General features: G+C 38.4%; 1 long non-coding RNA gene across 1 annotated transcript in view; it reads left to right on the plus strand.

The window, feature by feature from the left end:
- Nucleotides 1–21,672, plus strand: part of LOC141370130 (uncharacterized) — a 117,764-nt gene extending 96,092 nt beyond the window's left edge. The window contains exon 5 of the long non-coding RNA XR_012373893.1: nucleotides 21,489–21,672. This is a non-coding gene — a long non-coding RNA (uncharacterized lncRNA). The remainder of the gene's footprint in view (nucleotides 1–21,488) is intronic.
- Nucleotides 21,673–22,952: the final 1,280 nt, after the last annotated feature.

A 22,952-nucleotide genomic window follows, 5' to 3' on the forward strand; every position in this document is an offset into this window, starting at 1 on the left:
GGTGGATGCATAAAATTGACACTCACATCAAGGTTTCAACTTAAATTCCTCATTTTTCAAAGTAAAATTGTGTCGTCCCTCTACTGAAAATTGTGTGGGGCTTGCAACTGTGCTCAGCTTAAATTCCCATTTCTCTACTGTGATTGAAAGGCCCAACCTGATACGATGCAGCTCTCATCTCTTGCTGTCCTATCTGTCACTATCCTGTGGTCACTCTGTCCTTTCATCACCTAGGTCATGGCAAGTTTTGGCAATTATAAATTAAGCTGCTATATACTTTCATGTGCAGGTTTTTGTGTGAACCTAAGTTTTCAACCCCGTTGGGTAAATAACAAGGAACATGATTTCTGGATCATATGGTAATAGTCTGTTTAGTTTTGTAAAACAAACAAAGATGGCCAAGCTGTCTTCCAAAGCGACTCTATCATTTTGCATTCCCACCAGCAATAAATGAGACTTCCTGTTATTCCACATCCTCGTCAGCATTTAGTAATGGCAGTGCTTTGGATTTTGGCCATTTTAATAAGTATATAGTAGTATCTCATTGTTGTTTTAATTTGCAATTCCTTAATGCCATATGGTATTGAGCATCTTTTCATGTGCTTATTTGCCATCTGCTTATCTTTTCTGAGGGGTGTCTATTCAGGTCTTCTGCCCATTTTTTAATTGAGTTGTTTATTTTCTGATTGTTGAGTTTTAAGAGTTCTTTGCAAATTTCGGATAACAGTCCTTTATCAGTCATGTCTTTTGCAAATTTTATCTCCCAGTGTGGGGTTTGTCTTTTAATTCTCTTGATGGCCTGTCTCTGGAGATATTTTTGGTTGTCACAATTTGGGGGCTGCTCCTGGCATCAAGTAGGTAGAGGTCAGAGATGCTACTAAATGTCCTACAATGCACAGGACCGTTCTTCACAATAAAGAACTGTGCAGCCCAAAATGTTAACAGAGCTGAGGTAGAGAAGCCCTGACCCAGATATTTTCTTGGTTGAGATGGATGACCAGACTGTTGAAGTCACCGCCTGTGGTGGAGCCCCATGATGGTAGGAACTTTGTTTTGTGTTTTTCATCTCCATATTTCAGCATTTCTGTCAATGAGCATTTGATGAAGTCTTCGCAGTTTTGAGCAGAGGAGAGATATAAGCCAGCCTAGTTTCACTCCAGCTGCCAGGTTGAGAAAAAACTATAAGGGGAACAAAAGCAAAAGCCGTGAGATCAGGCTGGAGGCTGTTGAGTAATTCAGGCAAGAAAGGGTGATGCCACGACTTTGGTGGTAGCCATGAAGGTTGTGGGAAGTGGTCAGAATCTGGATATTTTCTGCAGATAAGAACCAAAAACATTTTTTGAATAATCAGATAAGAGAAGTGAAAGAAGAAATGGAGTCTGTTATGAACAAAGATAGGGAAGCCTGAGAGGGAGCTGGTTTTGTGGTAAAGATGGGGAGTTCATTTTTGGACATGTTGATTGAGAAGTCCTTATTAGACATCCAAGTAGTGAGGTCAAGTAGGCATCTGTCATAAAAATCTCTGGAAATATGCTTGTGGTAGCCATTAGCGTATGGAGAGTGAAGCCATGAGATGGGAATAAATCAATAAGGGAGTGAGTATGAATAGAGGACAGAGCCCAAGGCTGAGCCTGGGAGCATCCTAGCAGGAAGAGCTCTGGAGAAGAGCAGGACCCAGCAAGGGAAACGAAGAAGCAGCCATGGGGAGGGCAGAAGGAAGACACAAACGAAGGTGGAATCCTGGAGAGCGAGTGAGGGAAGTGCACCAGGACGCAGTGACCCATGGTGCCAAACGCTGCTGAGACAACAAGTCAAATGAGCCCAAAACTGGCCACTGGCTTAAGTAACATGGAGACCCCTACTGACCTGAATAAGAGGAGTATCAATGGGGTTGTGGGATGAAAGCCTGGTTGGATGGGCTAGAGAGGGGCTGGGGGAGAGCAGTGGATGACAGTGAGTAACAATACTTTGAAGAGTTTTGCTGCAAAGGGGAGCAGACAAATGGGGCCATGGATAAGAAGGGACAAGAGAAGTCTTTCAAGGGAGGAATTGCAGCAGAAGAACCCAGAAGGGGAAATGATGATGAAAGAGAGAGAGGAGAGAATTGCTGGAGTAGATCAGAGCAGATGCGATTGAGTGCAGGAGAAGGGTTGTCTTTCCACGGAGCTTGGTTAGTTTGGCTACGGTGAAGGGCAGTAATAGCGAGCAGAAATGTGCTACCTATCACACTTGACATGCTCGCTGGGACACTGCAGAAGGGCTGGGTGCCTTTATAGGGCCAGAGTAGGTGGAAGTCAATGTTGTTGTGAAACTTGTCCCTAGGTAACTTCATATGTTCCCTTGTTAATGCGTTCAGAGATCTGTTCTGGAGGTGACCATTTCCTTCATGAAAAGGCAAAGGGTGTATATGTTTCCACGTTGACTCCCCCAGACAGACAGACACCCCAGCGGCATTTGAAGCAATCATCTAGGACCCTCTCTGTGTCTGGCTTCTAACCTACATCTATCCCATCTCCAACCTGCCAAGCTCCTGCCCTTTGCTTTGAACTCAAATTTTGGCCCTTTCTCTGGCTCTTTGGAATTGGCACTGCATTCTGGTTTCTGGTTGGGTTTCTGGTTTCTACTTCCTACTAACTTTGGCTAGGACTCATCCCCTTAGCTCCTGGCTGCCTTCAGCTGCATGACCTGCTATTTCCAGCTCTTTGAAACTGAGTCCCTGATTTGGCTTACTTGGCTAATGCCCCAGCCTGGATCTTCTTTACCACCCCTCAACAGGGAATAGATACATCCAGTGACAGCTGGGATTTTGTGGTGAAAACAAATTCAAAACAGCAAAGTGAATTACCACTGATAATATATATATACCTGTTAAGTATACTGTGGCCCAGGCTCATAAATCAATAACAGCTGAGAGTATCCTACTGATGAAACAAATCCATGGGATGCTGTGGTAGGCAGAATTCTAAGATGGTCTCCCAAATTTCTCACTCCTTCCTAAATGTTTGCATCCTGCATAGTCTCTGGAACTGTAAAGAGGATGGATTCCACTTCTTGTGATGAGGTTATGTTATAAGGCACAGTTGACTGTTACAAAGGGAGATTATCCAAGTGGGACTGAAATAGTCACATGAGCCCTTTAAAAGCAGACAGTTTTTTCCAGCTGCTCTTGAAATAATTCAGAGATTGAGGACACAAGAAGGACCCCACGGACAGGCTGTTGCTGGCTTAAAGATGGAGGGAGCCGGGTCTCAGAATGGCAGGCAGCTCCTAGAAACTCTGTACAAGCCCCAGCTGCCAGCCAGCAAGGAATTGGGGACCTCAGTCCTACAACCATAAAAAAAATGAAACCTGCCAAAGAGAACGAACTTGGAAGTAGATTTTTACCCAGGGCCTCCAGATGGGAGCTCAGTCTGGCTCGTTGATTTTGGCTTTATGAGACTCTGAGCAGAGAACCCAGCTATGCCATGCCATAGTTTTGACCTACAGAACTATGAGCTGATAAATGGGTATTGTTTTAAACCTCTGAATTTGTAATAAATTGTTACACATCAACAGAAGACGAATGCAAATGTCATAGACCAGTAGCAGTGGGTGCTTAGCAATTGGCTTTAAAAAAAAATTTTTTAAGATTTATTTATTTGAGAGAAAGAGAGAGAGAGAGAGCAGGGGTGAGAGAAACTCAGGCAGACTCCATGCTGAGCACAGAGCCTCGAATGGGGCTTGATCTCAAGACCCTGAAATCAGGACCTGAGCCCAAACCAAGAGTCAGACGCTTAACCAACTGAACCACACCAGCGCCCTGGCAATTGGGTTTTAGAATGCCTCTCCAGACAAGATATGTAGCCTATGGAGAGGAACTCCAGAATGTTCCTGCAGCCTCTGGGAAAGGCAAATTCTGCCTCTATCGTCTACTTCAAACCCTCAGTCCCTGTGGGCTTATTTCCTTAGTTAACACTGTCGCTTCTCTCTTAGCTGCTCTGACTGTTCCCTGAGATGGACATTTGACATGTTTGGGCTTTGGTTTCTCACATGGATGCTGCTATTCCTTGAATCACCCTGATTCCACACAAGGACCAGAATAGCTCCTTACCCTCAACCACCCTTTTTCTCCTTTCCCCACCCCAGGACTGGACTAATGTTCCTTAAACTCTGAATCCCAGTCTGGGTCCAATACACTGGATCGGGCAGTGGGGGAGGTAGATGGGACTGCTCAAGCCTTACTTTTATAGAAGGAAAGCATTGCAAATATGCAGTCGCATTGCAAGGCCTAGAACTCCAGTTTTGGTTTTTGCATTAGGTTCATTTCTTCCTTACTTTGAGAGGAATGAATACCAACAGCATTGATGTGACAGCCCAAAATGGTGACATTGGATGTTCCAGATTTAATTTTTTTCTTTACTTTGGATGTTTTGAAATGACATAGAAATTCTTTAGGTTTTATATCCAGAAATAGACCTTTAGCTATTCATAAAATCCTGAAATTATAGACTTGTGTAATCCTAAAATTATAAAATTAATGATTTTTCTAATCCCATTGGGCTATGCTACAACTGGACCTAGGGGAGAAGCCTCTAGACTTGCTATAGCCAAGATCAGCAAGGTACTGAGAAGGGGTAGGTAGAGCTTGGGCAGGAAACACCATAAGAAGACAAGGCTTTAGGACTTCAGTATCTCTAGGAGTGGATAAAAGAGGCCAGGGCTGGATTAGGCCAGGCAGGAGGAATAAGAATAGGGGTATCATGCCAAATTGAGGTCCAATGTTAAAAACTATTGAGTTGGCATATCAGGGTCAACAACAAATGGATGGAAAAACTGAAAAGATTGGGTACCAAGGGACAGTTAGGGTGGGGAACTTATAATTACTGAGTTTTTACATTCTACCGAGTCTCATCACATGGTTTTTGCATCTGCATTTTCTTCTCAACTGCCTTATGAGATCAGGTACTACCATTGCCATTTTACAAATGCAGAAATGGAAACAACTCAGAATGGATAAATGACTTCTCTTGGATCACATACCTAGTAAGATGACAGAGTCAGGATTAGAACTGATTTCGACTGGCAGCACCCCGTCATGCTGCTTCCTGATGGTTCCTCCCTTAACAGAGGCACCGCTGAATCCACGACAATTATACTAACTTCTATCCAATAAAAATTTCTTGAGCCCCTACTACATACCAGGCACGATACACAGTGCTAGAGAGACCTGCCTCCCGAGGCTCTGTCATTCTTGGGCTAGTGGGAACTCATTATAGAATAGCACTGATGGGGAACAGGGATTTTTGTGAGCTCTATGAATATGGGAGCAGTAGCAAAGACATATCAGGCATACTGAATGCCTGCCGTGCTTCAGACACCCTGCTAATGCCAGAAATGTCACAGACAGCAAAACAGTCCTCCTAGTTCATGACTATACCAGTTTCTTTGCTGTTCTTGCTCTGGGGGAAAGCCTTTGCAAACTTCAAGATGGTCTTTAAATGGTCTCAAAATCTTACGGGAGGTATCCTGAGGACGTGTTCCCCTCTAAAAGTGAAAATAGACCAGTTGGCCTGGATGGGATCAGCAGAAATAAGCCAAGAGATTTCCAGTAAATACATGGCTGGGGAATTTGGGTAAGCTCCAAGCCCAGAAAGCCTCTGTCAGAGTCATTGGAAGAAAGCAGGGATTGTAACTATGAACGTCGGAGCCTAATCAATAAGCCTCATCTAGACAAAGGTGTTTAAGGAGAGGATGATCTGACTGGAGCTTAACAACAGGATATTATAATAGAGATCAAGAATTTGTTCATGTTAATCTACTACTGCCAAAGAAAACAGAGAGTCAGGTCTCTTACAGAAATAATAAGCCACTGGGAGACAAGAGTGACTTTTTTTTCCTGACCCATATGAGGTCTTTCTTAAAATGATCTCACTCTCTTTATTTCTAACTCTAATCTTCTGATTAATATGTTGACTCTGGTATCAGAAATTGGAGTCTGGATTCCAGACAAGTTATTAAATGGGAAGTCCTATGTATACATCTGTCATTTATAAGTTTGATTAACATAAGACAACCTCAGAGAAGTTGAATGGTCAACTTGCAAAAGATCTTACAAGATGGTAATATCTAGGCATGGTCATTTCCCAGGGTCTGGTCCATAGATCTGGAAGAAATGGAGAGGAAAAGAATCTAAATTTTGAAGCTAAGGACCAGAACCTGGGAATGGGGGATGATGCCCAGTATTATCATCTCAGTGACACTTTTGAGAGCTTGTTCTGTCTCTTTCCATGATATCTTTGTGACTTTGCTAATTGCAAAATGCCCTAAGAGAAAATTCTTTTAAGGTGGGATTACTAGTAAATAATAGGCCATGACTGACACTGACTTCCTTCTTAGCCTCTTTAGTGTTCTAGAATATCATGAGGCTTCTTGCCCCGGAACCTGCAGGTGGAATGCAATTCTTGAACATTATGCTGGTTGATTTGTACAACATCTTCTTCTTTACAATGGTCTTTCTTCCTAAAGAATTGGCTTTCCACATCCTTGAATTTGCAATCAGGAAACTGAATCTATCCCCAGGGAGCCAAAGACAGAGTTATCTGTGTTGATCTGCAAAACCTCTGAATGATGTTTTTCTTGTATCCTCCTGAGCTTATTCGAAGCCTGCTGTTTAGAGGCAGTGTTTATATTAGAAACAACTGCTTTGATATCTCTGGCAGGGAGTGAAGCTCTCTTACTGGCTACAATCTTCCTTGGGTGCCCACAATGAATAATTTAAGTGGCATTTTGGGGGACATGCATTCTAAATAGAAGAGTGATCTGATATGTCTTCCAGATTTCCATGTTGATGTAGCTGACTACAACACAAGAGAAAGGTTTAACAGTAGGCTCTGGATTCCATTTCATGGGTATAACTGATGGAACTTATCCACAATATGCTTTTCAAAATTTTTTTTTTAAATTGTGCTAAAAAACATAAAACATGAAGTTGACCATCTTATTCATTTTTAATTATACGGTTCGGGGGTGTTAAGCATATTCACATTTTTGTGCAACAGATCTCTAGAGCTTTTTTTATCTCTAGAGCTTACAAATCTGAAACTCTGTATCCATTGAACAAATCCCATTTCCTCCTTCCCCCAACCCCTGGCCACCTCTATCCTCCTTTATGCTTCTATGAATTTGACTGCTTTAGATACCTTGTATAAGCAGAATCATACAGCCTTTGTCTTTTCGTGACTGGCTAACAATATGCTTTTGATCATAGCACTACTTCCTAACACCCGTTCCTCAGCTGTGCATTCCAGTTGAGAAGCCGCAGAAGATGTTATTTTGTCATCATGGTAATAGTGACCATGGACTTCAGTGCTGTTCAATGCGCTAACAGCTTCACGTTTGGGATCTCGGTTGGTCCCACCAACAGCCCTTAGTGGTAGATACTCTAACTACCTCCATGTTACAGATGAGGACACAGGGCTGTAAGACTAGAAAGGTTGAGTCACCGGTCACACCGGTAGCAGGTGTCATTGTCGGCATCCACAGCCAGCTTGTCAGACCCCTCAGCCTGCACTCTGAACCACTAGACCACACCACTTCTCAACAGTGTCTGTAATTTGCCAGAGATACAATGACCTTTTCTTCCAAATTTCTATGTTATCTCCTTGAGACAGGATAGATGTTATTCAGATGAGTACCCTTGTTATGCTAATATCCAATTTTGCAGTATCTTCAAAGCAGTCATCAAAAAACAAAGTTTACCTAATTTTTTTCAAGGAAGCTTAATACGGTTAGTGTAGTGTAGGAGATGCTCCAGTTCCTCCATGCACCCAGGCTCGTCTGTATCAACAGTGGATGGTTTCTGGGCTCCTGACAGCTTCTTCCAGTTGTTCTGAGTGACACTGTCTCTGTTGCCCAAACTATGCTGGCTCGTCCAACCAGCACGCAGCACAGCTGGGAACACTGGGGAGGTACCAGCAGGGATGAGAGTAAGGGAATAAATGCCCCAGCTACCCTGGGCATTACTCCTCCCCTGCATTCCTTCCTTCTACCATTTCTGACTCTCCCACTGCCCTCATTTGCACCTCCTTAGGATGACTCTGTAAATAAAATAAAATTCTTCTCTGGGGTGTGCTAGGGAGCCCAAACCAAGACATGTAGCAGACCCTTAGCAAACAATGACAGTTACTGCCCAGTTTGTGGTTTTTGCTGTTGCTGTTTTTAAAAGAATTGCATCCTCAGACCAGTTGTCCGTTGGAGTATCAAGGGATGTGCAGCATTGACCATGGGACATTGGGCCAATATGACTGGGCTAGGAAGTGCAGAATTCACAAGGAACTGGCCGGCCTTGTACAGCGGCCCCTGGTACACAGAACAGACACTGGATCATTTTAAACAACAAACAGCACAAATGAAATTGGAACTGAAGTGTATGTGTCATTGTTGGCTCTTTACAGAATAAATGAAATGCAAGCTGAGCAAATCTAAAAGGCAAATCATTTCCTCTCTCTCGGAGTAAGCCACCTGTGGGTCTCTGTTTACTGGTACTAAGAGCACCATAAGTGGTTATACAATGGGTCTCCGTGTATTTTCTCTGTATGCTACTACTGAGCTAGACCCAGCATTCAAGGGAAAATAAAACAGTAAATGCCTGGTACAAATCGATTTTATTAAAGAAACATTTCTCTCCATCAAAAGAGAAATAACCACATGGAACTCATTAGGAAACGGTGAAAACATTATTTTGTCACAGTCCTGAGCAGCTGCTTCTAGTCTCAAGGATTAATTGGAAGTCAATTAATCTTAAACAATCAAGCAAGTACCCTGTTGAACATCACTTTTAATAAGCCATCATATGCAGGTCACCCTATAGAAACATGGCATCCAAACTTCCACGTAGCATGAGAAAGAAGGTGCTTCCATGGTTTAGGTCTGTAACCTATGCTAAACCCGTGAAGTTTGGCTCAAGAAACTCACAAACGAATATCAACTGCTCAAATCAAGTAGAATAAAGTGATTCTAGAATGAAATTTAGTGCTTTCATTTTCTCAAAATAAGCTGGTTTCAAGAGGAAAATATGAACAATGGAACAAAAACAAAGACAAGTAAAATATGGGATGGTTCCAAGTGATAACAGAAGTTTGGGTTTTTTTTCGTTTTTTTTGTTGTTTTTTTGTTTTGTTTTGTTTTTAAGAGTCAAAACTAGATAGAAAACTACCACAGCGTTACTTGCACTGAGAAATTTCCCTGAATCTTCTTCTGCCATGACAACAGTCGAAAAAGAATTACGAAGAAGAATAGGATTAATCAAAAGGTAAAGTCAAAATGAATGATTCTCTTCCCTTCCATGATAACAGTCATTTAAAAAAACAACGAAACAAAAAATGCTTTGAGAAAGAAGAGAGTTAGGAGTTTCCTAATTTAGTTTGAAATGTTTCCATTGGAATGAAGTCAGAAGCACTTGCTTTATCTACAGACTTATCTATCTCTAGGTGTGTCAGTCTTATCTATTTTTAAAATAGAAGATTATTGAGCATAAGGATTGTGACTTACTTACATGCAACACAGTGAAATTAGGTGTATAAATCTGGAAACAATTTTCTTTGCACTGATCTGAAGAGTTATTGACTAATTTAACCCTCCAATATGCAATGCTGAGTCATTATTGGAATGCATGTGTTTGAGAACGTGGATGTTCTGAACACATCCCAACTTGAAGGGGCACCGTCCACAGGCCTGGACGACACTCTGAGGTGTCACCTACCACTGAGCGAGGCCTGCCCATATTAGCGGAGAAGGAGTCCAGTAGAATTTTACCGTGGACAACCCACCAGGGAACAAACCATCATATATATATAAGGCCAGTGTTGTCAACCTCTGAGTATTGACATTTTAAATCCTTGAACTTTATATAAAAAAAAAATTAAATGTGACACCATTTGAGTGTTTAAGGCAATGAATGTAGGAAGCGTTGGAAGTGAAAAATGGGAATTAAGCTTTTTCTCAGTGAGCTTACACACCAACAGAGAAGACATATTACCCATTTTTTATGGAAAGTAGTAGATAGACAGAGAGAGAAAGGAAGTTAAATAATCTGGAGGTCAAGAGTCAAAGTACAAAAGAGAAAAGGATCTAGCATGACTCCTGGATTTCTGGCCCAAGTTACTGTGTAGCCCATTTGCTGAAATGGGAATAGGAATGCCCCACAGGAACAAGGATTCAGCGAGCGAATCATGATGAGCTCATTTATGAGTTGCTATCAATGATTATGAAGATGGTGTGGAATCTGTGGATTTAAAATGTCCCTAAAATTGACATGTTAAAAAAAAATCATTGAGGGGCCCCTAGGGGCTCAGTCGGTTAAGCGTCTGTGTTTGGCTCAGGTCATGATCTCAGGGTCCTGGGATAGAGCCCCACAATAGGCTCTCTGCTCGGCAGGGAGTCTGCTTCTCCCTCCTTCTCTGCCCCTCCCCCTGCCCGTGCTCTCTTTTTCTCAAATAAATAAATAAAATCTTTCAAAAAAAAGTCATTGATGTTAGCGTGCATTTCTGGGATTTGGCTTGTTATAAATTGGAATGAAATCTGTCATACACCCCCCACAAACACATTCCCACATGACTCCTGTCCAAGGGACACTATGTGTAGTTTAGCAGGGGGAGTTGTTTGTCCTCTGAGAGCACAACACAGCTGTTCTAACTTCCCTGTCTTCGAGGAACATGGTCATCTCATCTGTGGTCAGAGGATTATCTATTTACTGCCTCTCTGACCACCTTCAAGCTGCCACCAGGGCTAAAGCAACCACCTATCTCTTGTTCTCTCTACTGAGTTTTTGGGTTTTTTTCCCTTGCCCAGTTCCTTGGCAGACCTTTATTGTTTCTTGGCCTTTAAACCAACACAGAAACAAATACAAATTGGCCTTTTCTCGACGTGCCCATCAACCACAGGACTCCACGGGACCTGTGGCGGCCACGGCACCCCCACCTCTGCTCAGTGAGTTGAGAGGGGTGAGCCGTGAGTGCTCAGCCCCTGCCTTCTTGCCTCTGGAGAGTGGGCTAGGTGGTTTTGTCCTGACCATTCCCAATTCCAGTCATTTCAGAAGTCTGAAGTTGCCCGCTGTCTTGACTTCTGAGAAACAGGCTAAAGGCAAGCTTGTTCACATATAAAATTTATTTTTTTTTTACCTTAGCTCCTGCCAAGAAGTTCTTGAAATGATGATTTTCATGCCATAACAAATCTGAAAAAAATAGCAAATAGATCTTACACTCGCTTCCTATTATGAAGGGATTTGGATGCTGTGTTCATAAGGCTGTGTTCTGAAGGCAGAGAAAAACCCTAGAAGGTTTTGGATAGGAGATGACAGGCTGCCTCTTTCTCTTGCTCCTCTCCCCTGAGATAAAAGAAGCTAGCTTAAGAGATTTCAGCCTGGGATGGAAACACTATGCTTCGGACTCCATTGTTCCTCCCAAGTGGCTTCAGTGCGCCCACGGTATCCATAGGAGTCAAGAGGATGACCACTCCAGAGGACAGTAAGACTGCGCCCACAGTGTTTTGTTGCTGTTGCTGTTGTTCATTTCATCTGCACCAGATCATTCCCTGAGTGTATGATGATCATCCATTCCTCTGTGTTCTTCCCCCTTTTTCTACTTCCTGTATGCCTCTCTCCTTCTTAGTGGACACATGATATCTTATGCCTTTGCCTTTCTGGCCCTTTGGAAAGCGTTCTGACTTCCCTGATCTCAGTGGTCACATCACTGGTTAGATACCTCCATTATCATTCCTGGCATACAGCATGTGGTTATTTTATGTGACTGCCACATGGACTCGCTCTATTCATCCCCAGAAACTCGTGAGGGACCTGACGCTTCTTAGACTCAGTAAGCGTTTGTGGGATGCGATGGAACTCATTGGATTAAACAAGGGTAACTCGGCTGGTATTTTTCTTTCTTCAAGCATTTCAGCCACCGTGGGGTAAAGCAGTATTACCAGCATTTTCAGACCAGAGATGGTAGACAATGAAATATCAGAGAAGCATACTCCAATTCCCTAAATTTCAGCATTTGTACACCCCCCCAAACCAAATGATAGGTAGTAAAAAGAGAAAACCAAAGGGAATATCTGGGATTTATCCAAAGCAAATATCAAGAAAAGAAATAAATTATTGATGGGGGAAAAAATAGAATTATCTGTATGCTACCACTGATCCCAGCTAATCCTACTTTTTCCAGAATCTACCTTTTTTTTTTTCCTTTTTGGTATGGGGTTCTTTCTTCTGCATATCACAGGACAACTCTCGGTTAGGCCTGTCCCTCCCTCTGCTGTCAGACACACCCCTATCTTGGCCACATAATTAATTTGGTTGCCGTACACCTGATCCTCTGCCTCCCATTTCTGATGGTCTCTGATAGTCTTTTTCTGCATGTCCCTAAATTGCATTTTCTCTCATTCGCTCTCTGTAACTTTGTCAATTTCCTCTGCTTTTCTGAAGTGTTATTTTCTGTATGATAATTGGCCTTCTTTATTTCAAATTGACTAATTGGGGAACTCCATATTTTCTATACATCATTTTGAATACTGAGTTCAAACATCATTATAGCAGAGTCTACCGATTGCTTTATACATGCTGCTTAAAAAAGTAATGCACTTGCTGGGGGGCCTGGGTGGAGCAGTGGGTTAAGCATTGACTCTTGGTTTTGGCTCAGGTCATGATCTCGGAGTCCTGGGATCCAGCCCTACATCGGGCTCCATGCTGAGCGTGGAGTCTCCTGGAGATTCTCTCCCTTTCCCTCTGCCCTCCTGCTCTTTTAAAATAAATTTAAAAGAAAGAGAGAAAGAAAGAAAAAAGGAAAGAAAGAAAGAAAGAAAGAAAGAAAGAAAGAAAGAAAGAAAAGAAAGAAAGCAAGCCCTTGCCAAAAAATAAAAGTAAATATGTGAGGTGATGATATATGAATTAACTCAGTGAGGGGCTTCCTTTCACACTGCATATGTATATCAAATCATCACATATACACTTTAAATACTAATACGCTAATTTTATTTGTCAATTTTACCTCAGTAAAGCTAAGGGAAAATAATACAAATTAGTCAAATAACTTTAAATTTTAAGAGCACTTAGTACTCCTTATGTTTTAATGAACAATTATAAGTAATTTTAATCCATTTTTTCTAATTTTGCATTCGCATTTTTATATTATTTAGTTTAATGAAAGCTCTAAAATTGATTGAGTCCTGCAAAACCTGGATCCCACCCCTGGATCCATGCTTAGAGAATTCCTTTTGAGTATAAACAATTTATTTTTCATATTCAAAATCTTTAATCTATCTGGAACTTATTTTAGATTATGGGACAGGGTGGGAAATTTGCCTTTTTTTTCCCAAAATGGTTAGCCGATTGTTTTAACACCATTTTTAAATAATAGGTATTGTTTTCCTATTGCTAATAAAGATCATCTTAGCATATATTACATTTTTAAGTATGGTTGGAACCCAAGGATTTTTATCCTGTTTTACCGTTCTATTTCAGTTCCACTTTTAACTATTATATTTTGATAATGTATTTTGAAAAACATGAGAGGAAAAATCTCTTAGGCTTAGTTTCGAAAATGTTCATGGTTTTTGCAGTTTATTTTTGTTGTTGAACTTCGATATCACTCAGTCATGTGTTATAAAAAGAAGCCCATTAGAATTCTGATATATTTGTATGTAACTCCACAAAAAACAATAACAATATTGAGTCTTCTGATCTAGCAACATCACTTTTTGTAGTTGCCCTTGGAAAATGTTGTAAATGTTTTCCTATGGATCCTCTGCATTTCTAATTAAGTATATGTGTAGGTAATTCACACTTACTGTCGCTGTTGTGAAGGGTCCTTGGCTTGGTTATCATTGGTTATTATTGGAAACCTGTTTTATAGTTAATAGGTCTGTGGTGTGTGTTTCGCAAATGACCGTTTTCCTAAGCTTTCTTATTTATTGGTGTAATTTTTCAGCTGCAAACTGGTATCGACTTGATACTTTCTTTCATCTGAGTATTTTACAGCCTATTTAGCTTTTCTCATTATATTGGCTAAGATTCTAACATCACAAAATAGCAGATAACTGTTTGTATCAGTATTTATGACTTTATAGGACTACCTCTGAAAGAGAGAAAGAGAGGGAGGGAGGGAAGGAGGGAGACACAGAAAGACCCATCTAAGTATCTACATATTTATTAGCATTTGTATTTGTATATGTGTACGTGTGAAGAAAAAAATATATATATATATATGAAACATTCAAGGAATATTCTTTCTACTTTCTTTAAATACATTAGCAAACATAGATGTTGAACTAAACTGGGTATTTTTGAAGGGCATCTATTGATATGATTTTTTTTATCATTTGTGTCTATTACATTAATAGATTTCTTGCTACATGATCCTTGATTCCAAGAATAAACCCTACTATAGTAGGAATTTGTTGTTCTTTTATTACATCTGGATGGATGATATTTTATTTAGGATTTTTTCTCCTCTATAATCATAAGTGAAATTTAGCTGTAGTTTTCTTTCATTGTGATAATTATATCAGGTTTTGGTATAAGGTTAAAATAAACTGGGAAGATTTCCATCTTTCTTTATGCTCTGGGACATTTTAAATTGCAAAAGAACTCTATAATTTCAGAGTTTAAAATAACATCCATAAAATCATCTGGTTTTGGCAAATTTGGGGGGGATAATTATCTTTTTCAATTTTATTCATGATGGATCCTTTGCATATTGAGCCAAATTTGGTTATTTATATATTCCATGCTGACAATCTATTTCTTTATGATATTCTAACTCAGTCACATAGAGTTTCATAGATAAGTGGCTCCCAAAGGTTTATCCTTGCACCCTAACAAGTAAATATGCCTGAGTAAGCACCCCCATATACTTATTTAATAATTTCACATATTTACTGCTTAGTATTCATGGGTTACATTCATTATAAAACAAACTTGATAATAGACAAATTTTAAGGTTGAAATAAAGATGAAATAAACTATTTAAAAGTAATTTTTCATTTTTGTAGCTCAATAAAGTTTTTTTAGTAAAAATAACCATTTTATGCCTCTAAAACAGCCCATTTTTTCAGATTTATTGAGATTTAATTGACAGGTAACGTATTAAATTTGTATACGGTGTGTTGATTTGACACACACATTGCAAAATGATTAGCTAACACCTTCATCACATCACATAATTATCATTTATTTTTTGTGGTGAGAACATTTAATAATGAATATTGTAAAAATGAATTATCTATTCATTATTAGCTTTCAAGTTTGTAATACCATATATATATATTTTTAAAGATTTTATTTATTTATTTGACACAGAGAGAGAGAGACAGGGAGAGCAGGAACACAAGCAAGAGGAGTGGGAGAGGGAGAGGCAAGCTTCCCGCGGAGCAGGGAGCCCGACGTGGGGCTCGATCCCAGGACCCTGGGACCATGACCTGAGCCGAAGGCAGACGCTTAACGACTGAGCCACCCAGGCATCCCTGTGTAATACCATATTATTAGCCTGATCACCATGCTGTACATTGGATCCCCAGAAATCATTCCTCTTATAACTGGAAGTTTATACTCTTTGATCAACATCTCCCCATTTCTCCCACCTCCTGGCATGAGATAGTCTTAATATTTTAGTAAGAGTCATGTGATTCAATAGCTTTTTTGTTATATTTTCATCTTCATGTAATACATTGTGAGACAAAGAGCAAAGACCTTTTTCTAACTTCAATTTGCTTTGATTTTTTTTGACGATTTATTTATTCTGGAATTTGCTAACGATTGACATTTTAAAAATAAAATGTAAATCACATTATATCCAGTGGCATCCCAGTGCCATAACAATTTGATACCGACCACCATCCATTTTTTAAATTTATGAATCAGATTTTATTTAACAATGGGAATCTGTGCTTCATCCTTTTTTCCTTGGATTTATATTTCTACCCTGCTTCCACTACTTCCTCCCCCAGAGAATTTGTTTTAATATATGTTTCTTTTTGAAACTCTACATTTATCACCATTATTTTCTACAATAAAAATATGCACATAAATTAAAAGTTTAATTTTATAATTACCTGTGAATGAACTTAAGGCTCTAAGTGTTAATTGCCTCTTGGGTAGAGCTATGCCTTGCAATTGTTGGTAGTACATAATTGGTCAAAACAACTTAACTATATCACAAATTTCCATAAATAATCATTAAACAATTTTTTTTTTAATCATTGGGGAAAAAAACGCTTAACGACATGAATAAGGTTGGGTTATTTTGCTGTATTGAAGATAAATATTGCTTATGGCTTCGATGAGACAGGGCTCACAATTCTATTTATACATTTCATGTTTCTAGACATCAGCCCCAAGAAACCCTGTTCATGTAAATAGGAATAAAAAGTTTTATTTTAACAATGCTGTTCAATTTGTCTAACCACTTCTGGATTATATGCCAAAAAGTCACCCACTGATGAAATTACTTTTAATAATCTATCTTTTGACAATTCTAATTCATTCTTCGATTTTGTTGAAAGCCAAGAATGGATGTGTTACCCGGTCATTAGAGTTCATTCACTTAGGCTTTATTGAGATCTACCAGATGATTACTGTATGAGTCAGCCTTTGCTGGATAACTAACAAACTCCCAGTGGTATATAACAAAAAGTGGTTATTTCTGTCCTTGGCAAGTATGTAGGTCAACTGGGGCAATTCTGGTCTGTTCTGTGTGTTGCCTTTCCGGGTCTAGAACGAAGGTGCAGTGAGCGTGTACTCGCGTTAGTGGGCCCGATGTGTGCATCTTAAAGCCTGGGCTCGGAGTTGGACCACTGCCCCCTCTGCCCACATTCCATTGGCCAAAGAAAGTCAGATGACCAAGCCCAGTTTCATTGGGGTGGGATGAATAGACTTCTCATGGATGATATATGGGGTTGGCAGGGGGAGGTGAATGTTTGCTGACCAATGTAATCTACCATGCCTATTCTTTTTGTTGTTCCTTTTTTTTTGGATTTATTTTTTTTTCTTAGGGGCAACATGTTCAAAACAATATATTAAAAAGTATTGGTAGATTTAGAAAGGCATAAGGGAGGCTTCCGAGACACTAGCCATGCTCTATTTTTCACCTGGGTAGTAAAAAATACACAGGTGGGTTTAACGGGTGATAATTCATTTAACTGCACATTCGTGATCCGTACGCTTTTTCTGTAGGTGTGTTATGCTTCAAATAAGAGCTTATTTTTGAATGAGGAGTTGAGAAAATTCTTTTTCATTTCAGAACCTTTTTCAATACAGTATTTTTATAAAGATTCGTTTTACTCTGTCACAACCTTTAAATATGTATTTTATTAATATCTCTAGAACTATAGATTTAGGGCATTCAACTTGTGGAAAATGTCTGCTCTGAAACTTATTTAGCAAAGCCATTCCATGTTTTCAAATCTATCAAGTGAATCAGATTTATATTTATTTTGCATCAGAAAAACATTCGCCGCATTTTTCAGTTCATATTTATTTCAAGGAATGTTTATTTTTAAAAAATACTGCAAAGTAAACTATGGAATGTCTTGTAATATGGTTTACTAAAAGTGATTAAGATTAAAATTGGGTAGATTCAATATGACAAAGTCATCCACTTTGTAAGTTAAAAAACAAGAATAAATCTATACACTCTTTAATATCTTAATTTCTAAAAGTACAGTGCAGTATATAGTTAAAACGATGTTATTACGAAGGGAGAAATATAGTAAAATCATGGTATCTATTAAATGTTGTACACATGCATGTATTTAGACTTTGACATTGGTTTTTAGAATAATTAACTAAAAATCATATGTAAAGGTCCAAAGTCAGCATCATTAATTTTGTTCACACTATAAATAAACATTTCTACATTTCTACATGAAAGAAGATTTTATATACTGCTAAAAAATTACTTTAGAAGCTATCTTATAAATTTGAAATTTTGATGAACTAGAAAAAAGTAAAAACATCTAGAAGATGAAATAAATATTTTTAAGATAGGACCTGATATAACAAGCTTTAACCAATTTTTGAGTAATATATACCAAATACAAAAAGAAAAAAAAAAGTATAACTCAAAAAATTTGGATCCCAGTTCCTTTTAAAGCAAATAGTACCACTGATCTGCACCTGTTCTTAGAATATGCTTTTTTTTTTTCTAGTCAGTGAGTCTTGGAGATGAGTGTTGAGAATAGTCAAAGAAAGTTGCTTACCTTTAAACAAATAAAAGAAAAAAGAAACAGTCATCTTAGCAACAATATGTCTTACCAATGTCCCCTTTGCTTTGCCCCCTCTAACCTTTTCCTCAGAGAGCAATGCACTTTTTGACAATCCTTTTTAGAAGCAAAAGGAGAGACTGTAAAAGACAATATCCATCACTCTCCTCTCCCTGGAAGATCGGATTTCAAAACAGTCTCCCATGAGCAAAAGATTCTTATTTCTGATACACTGGCTATACCTTGAAAAAGAAATATGTATGAAAGAGGAAAAAACTAGAATCCCCATAGACTTGTACTGATTCATAGACTAATCATAAAAGGAAACTTCCAAAAAAATAGTATTTCCACAAGTCCCTTTGGTGTCCTAGAAGCCCCGGTTGACAAGAGGCCATGCCTTGCCAGGGGGTAAGTCTTTCAAGGTAGTCTTGATGCTGTTCACTGAACCTGTCCAGACTCCACTTTCCATGCTCACGGTAGACTCAGTGAGACCACCAGACTAGTTCTGGCCACTGCAATGTAAAGGAAAATGATGTATAGCCTTTCCAAGCAAGAGCATTAAGTTCCACTGCAAGACCTTCCAGAGTTCTCTTTTCTTTCTGCCATGATGATTAGCAACCTTCCGTCCATTGACTACTGAGGTCACGGAGTGAGGACAACATGATACAAAGACCCAAACCTCCCCTAGTGGAAAGTACAGCATAAATGAGAAATAAACATCTGTGTTTTAAGCCACGGAGATTTTGAAGTTTCCCAGACCATCCTAACCAATTCAACTTTCTTTTGTAAAGTGGGACAAGGCTATTTTGAAAGGGGAGATAAGAAAAAAGAAACCTACATTACACCAGGGAAGATGATATAACAAAGTGGTTCTCTGTATATTGTGTCCTTTAAACTATTCACATTGTATCCCCTTTAAAAAGTCTCTACTTAGCCCAGTGTGAAGACTCTTGGTTTAAAAAAAGAAAAAGAAATTCTTTTAAATACTTTGCCAAAAGGCAACTGGGGGGAATCTCTGCAGAACACAAAATATATTCATGATAATTCCTCAACTCATTTCAGAGAATTGTAAGGATTCTATTATTTTAAATAATTTAGTCTGAATACCATTTAGCTAAGTATATATCAGCCAAATATGTGCCAATACACTGAAAATGAAGAAAAGCCAAGGACATCAATATCAACACTTCAACTGGGTGAAACCTCGACCTCCCTTCACCTATCAAGATGACACAGGTCTGACATACTGACTAAGTGAGGGTCCACTCTAAAATATGAGCTTTTTTATTAGAAAAGTTTATTCGTACAATTTTAGATAAAAAAACATAAGAGTAGATTTTCCATGATTTTATTTGCAGATCACTATGGACCTTTCCTTTGGATGCATCCGCCTCACTTTAGAAGAGTATTCTTCTCAATTTAGAGGAGTATTCTCTTCTAAATTCGAATTAAATCTCTTCTAATCTATGGTTAAATATTCTTTACTGTTACTAATTATAGGTATTTGTTACTTTTGTTCTTATTTTTCTTAATTGTCCTTGCCAGGTATCTATCAATTTTGTTGGACTGTTTAAGATACAATCTCTTGTATCAGTCAATTTTTATTCTTTTGATTTCTTATTACACTTTTACATTTAATAATTATTTCTATTCTTAGGTTCCTTTTGTTGTGATACTAGCTTCTGGAGTTAAATACTTATTTTTGTTTGTTTGTTTTATTCTTTGTGGTTTAGCGATAAAAAAGCATTTAAGACTTCAGTTATAAAATGAATAAATTCTGGAGATCTAATGAACAATAAGGTGACTGTAGTTAATAATTCTGTACTCCATACTTGAAATCTTTAAGAGAATAGATTGTAAGTAGTCTTACCACACACACACACACACACACACACACACACACACATGCACACAAAATGGTAATGATGTGAGGTGATGGATGTGTTAATTAGTTTGATTGGGTCATCATTTCACAATGTGTATATATATATATATATATATATATCAAGTCATTACATTGTATACCTTAAGTATATAGAATTCTTACTGGTCAATGATATCTTAATAAAGCTGGGGGCAGGAAGCAATAAAGATGACTTTTTCTTTTTTTTAATATTTAATTTAATTTAATTTTTTTTTGTGAGAGAGAGAGCACATGAGCAGAGCGGGGGGCAGAGGGAGAGTGAGAGAGAGAATCCGAAGCAGGCTTTATGCTCAACACAGAGCCTGATGTGGGGCTCAATCTCGTGACCTGGTGTTCATGATCTAAGCTGAAACCAAGAGTCGGATGCCCAACCAACTGAGCCACCCAGGCACCCCAACATGACTTTTTCTCCTCAGAGTATAGCTTTCATTGTACTGATGATAAATGTTTTCATTATGGTCCATGTCTAAATATATTAATAATGTTTAAATCTGTGATTGCATATTTGATTTCTTTTTTTTACTCAAATGTCACTTAGAAAGGTGTTTTAATATTTTCACTTAGTTGGGTTTAGAGGAAGAAAGATTTGGGGTTTGTTTTGTTGTGTTTTCCAATTTTAAATCTTGAGTTACACATACAGTGCTGTCATCACAGAATCTACTTATGTCACTTCTGCTTTGGAGAATTTATTAAGATTGTTCTCAGTTATTGATTTGGGAAAGAGGTTGTCATGGGTTCTGGATTTGGTATTTAATCTGTAGTTCTTTCTCGCTCGATCTAGGAGTCACACAATTGGTAACAAAGAAAGTTCCATGACCAATCTCGAATTAGCTGCACTATGATTTATTGAGATCGCTCTCAAAGAAAAACTTCCATCCCCAAAGAACAAAACACAAAAACACCATCAGCAATTATACGGGTTCTTCTACGTCTTGGAAGAGGACAGGTTAGCCCCTGATTTCCTTGGAATCCTCACTCTAATTGAGAAAAACAGTAGTATAAATGTTGTCCCTGTGCACGCCAGGCCATTTTGTTTTGCTCGGAGTCAGTGGAGGGTGGGAGCACGAGATAAAGTCCTGATGACCAGTACCTCAGAAGTGATGGTACAAGTTAGTTGTCTCACCCACCTGTGGATCGTGACGCCCTTGCTGTGACCAGGGTCAGAGTGGCCTGGGAGACGGTACAAGACACACAGGACACGAATATTCTCAAAAATAGCTCTGCTGAAGGAAATAAAAATACAAGCTCTCCAAAAACAACTGCTCAAAAATTTCTTGAATTCATGATAAAAGTAATTTTTATTTATTTATTTATTTGGTCTATTTTGTACCAGTAGGATGGAAGAAGTTGAGGCCCTTCTTTACCTAACATCCAACTTGGGAAAAGGAGTGTTGGCTGAAGAATCCTCTCGTTTCCTTCTTAGCACATCACTACAGGGACCTGCTTCACCATGACTGATGTCAGTACTCTGCCATTTTGTGGGTACTAGAAAAGTAGGGGTATTCTCTCATTCTAAGAGGCAAAATTTTATTTATATTTATTAAATCATCATTGCTAATTATATTATTAGATCCTTCATCTTCATACTTACATTGTTGTCTCCTTGATGGTATTGCTTGTCTCAACTCAGACACTGAGTTGAGAATTTTATTTTGATGAAAACAGTAATAAAAATTATGTAACAGATAATGGAGTCAAAGTCAAAGTCATGAAACAGATAATGGAAAATGGAAACATCTTGACTTCAGCCCTCTTCAGTCCACTCCTCCTAAAGTGTTAACTCAGTGTTAAAAGTTCTGGGGTATGTTCTTCCATATCTTTTTTACAAATATATACAAACAAATACTGAGGTGTTTGGGTTTTTTTTTATGGGATTATGCTACAGATATTATTTCCACAATTTTCTTTGAAGGTGAATTTTTCTAGTATTCTTTATGTGTATATTTTATGCAACACCATTTACGTCTAAAAATTTATGACTTTGCAAGTTTTATTGTACCAGTATAAAAGAATCTATTTGGGTCCCACCGTATGCTCATTATCATAAGTTGATATTTTTAACAGTTTTATTGAGACATAATTACATATAAAATTCATCCATTTTAAGTGTACAATTTAATGAATTTCACAAAGTTTTGTAGTCATTGCCAACATCTGACTTCAAAATATTTTCATCATACTAAAAAGAAACCACATGCAAATAATTCCCCATTGCCAGCCCCAGCTTTAAGCAACAGCTAATGTAGTTTCTGTCTCTAATTATTTGTCTGTTTTTTGGACATTTCATATAAATGGAATCATACAATATGTATGGCTTCTTTCGCTGAGCACAACGTTTTTGAGTTTAAGCATATTGTAGCCTTTACTGTATTTTGTGCTTCTTTTATTGACAAATAGTACTCCTTTAAATTGATCTTTGCCTAGACTATATTGACCCATTTCTTTATTTTCACCTTTAATGAATCATGTTCTTGTAAACAATAAGATTACTTATCTTTTTCCAATTTGACAATCTTTGTTTTTTTTAACAAAACAGTTTAATCCATTCACATTTTTATTTTGATATAGTCACTTGCTTCTGTCATTGTGTTTTATGCTTTCTGCTTTATATCTGATATTTACTGTTTTTTTTCTAGAATTTTCCTATAGAACAACGTTCCCTTTTTATGTGTATGTTTTTTTTTTTTTCCTGCTAAACATCGGGAAAGTATGTAACCTACTTCAGTTTTATGAGAAGTTTCCTTAAAGGTGAATTTGTATTTTTCTATGTTCATGAGTTAGATTGGCCTGTAATTTT

The sequence above is a fragment of the Callorhinus ursinus genome, unplaced genomic scaffold (assembly GCF_003265705.2).
Source record: "Callorhinus ursinus isolate GAN/ISIS: 27379988/994484 unplaced genomic scaffold, GSC_fseal_2.0 scaffold26, whole genome shotgun sequence".
NCBI lineage: Eukaryota > Metazoa > Chordata > Mammalia > Carnivora > Otariidae > Callorhinus > Callorhinus ursinus.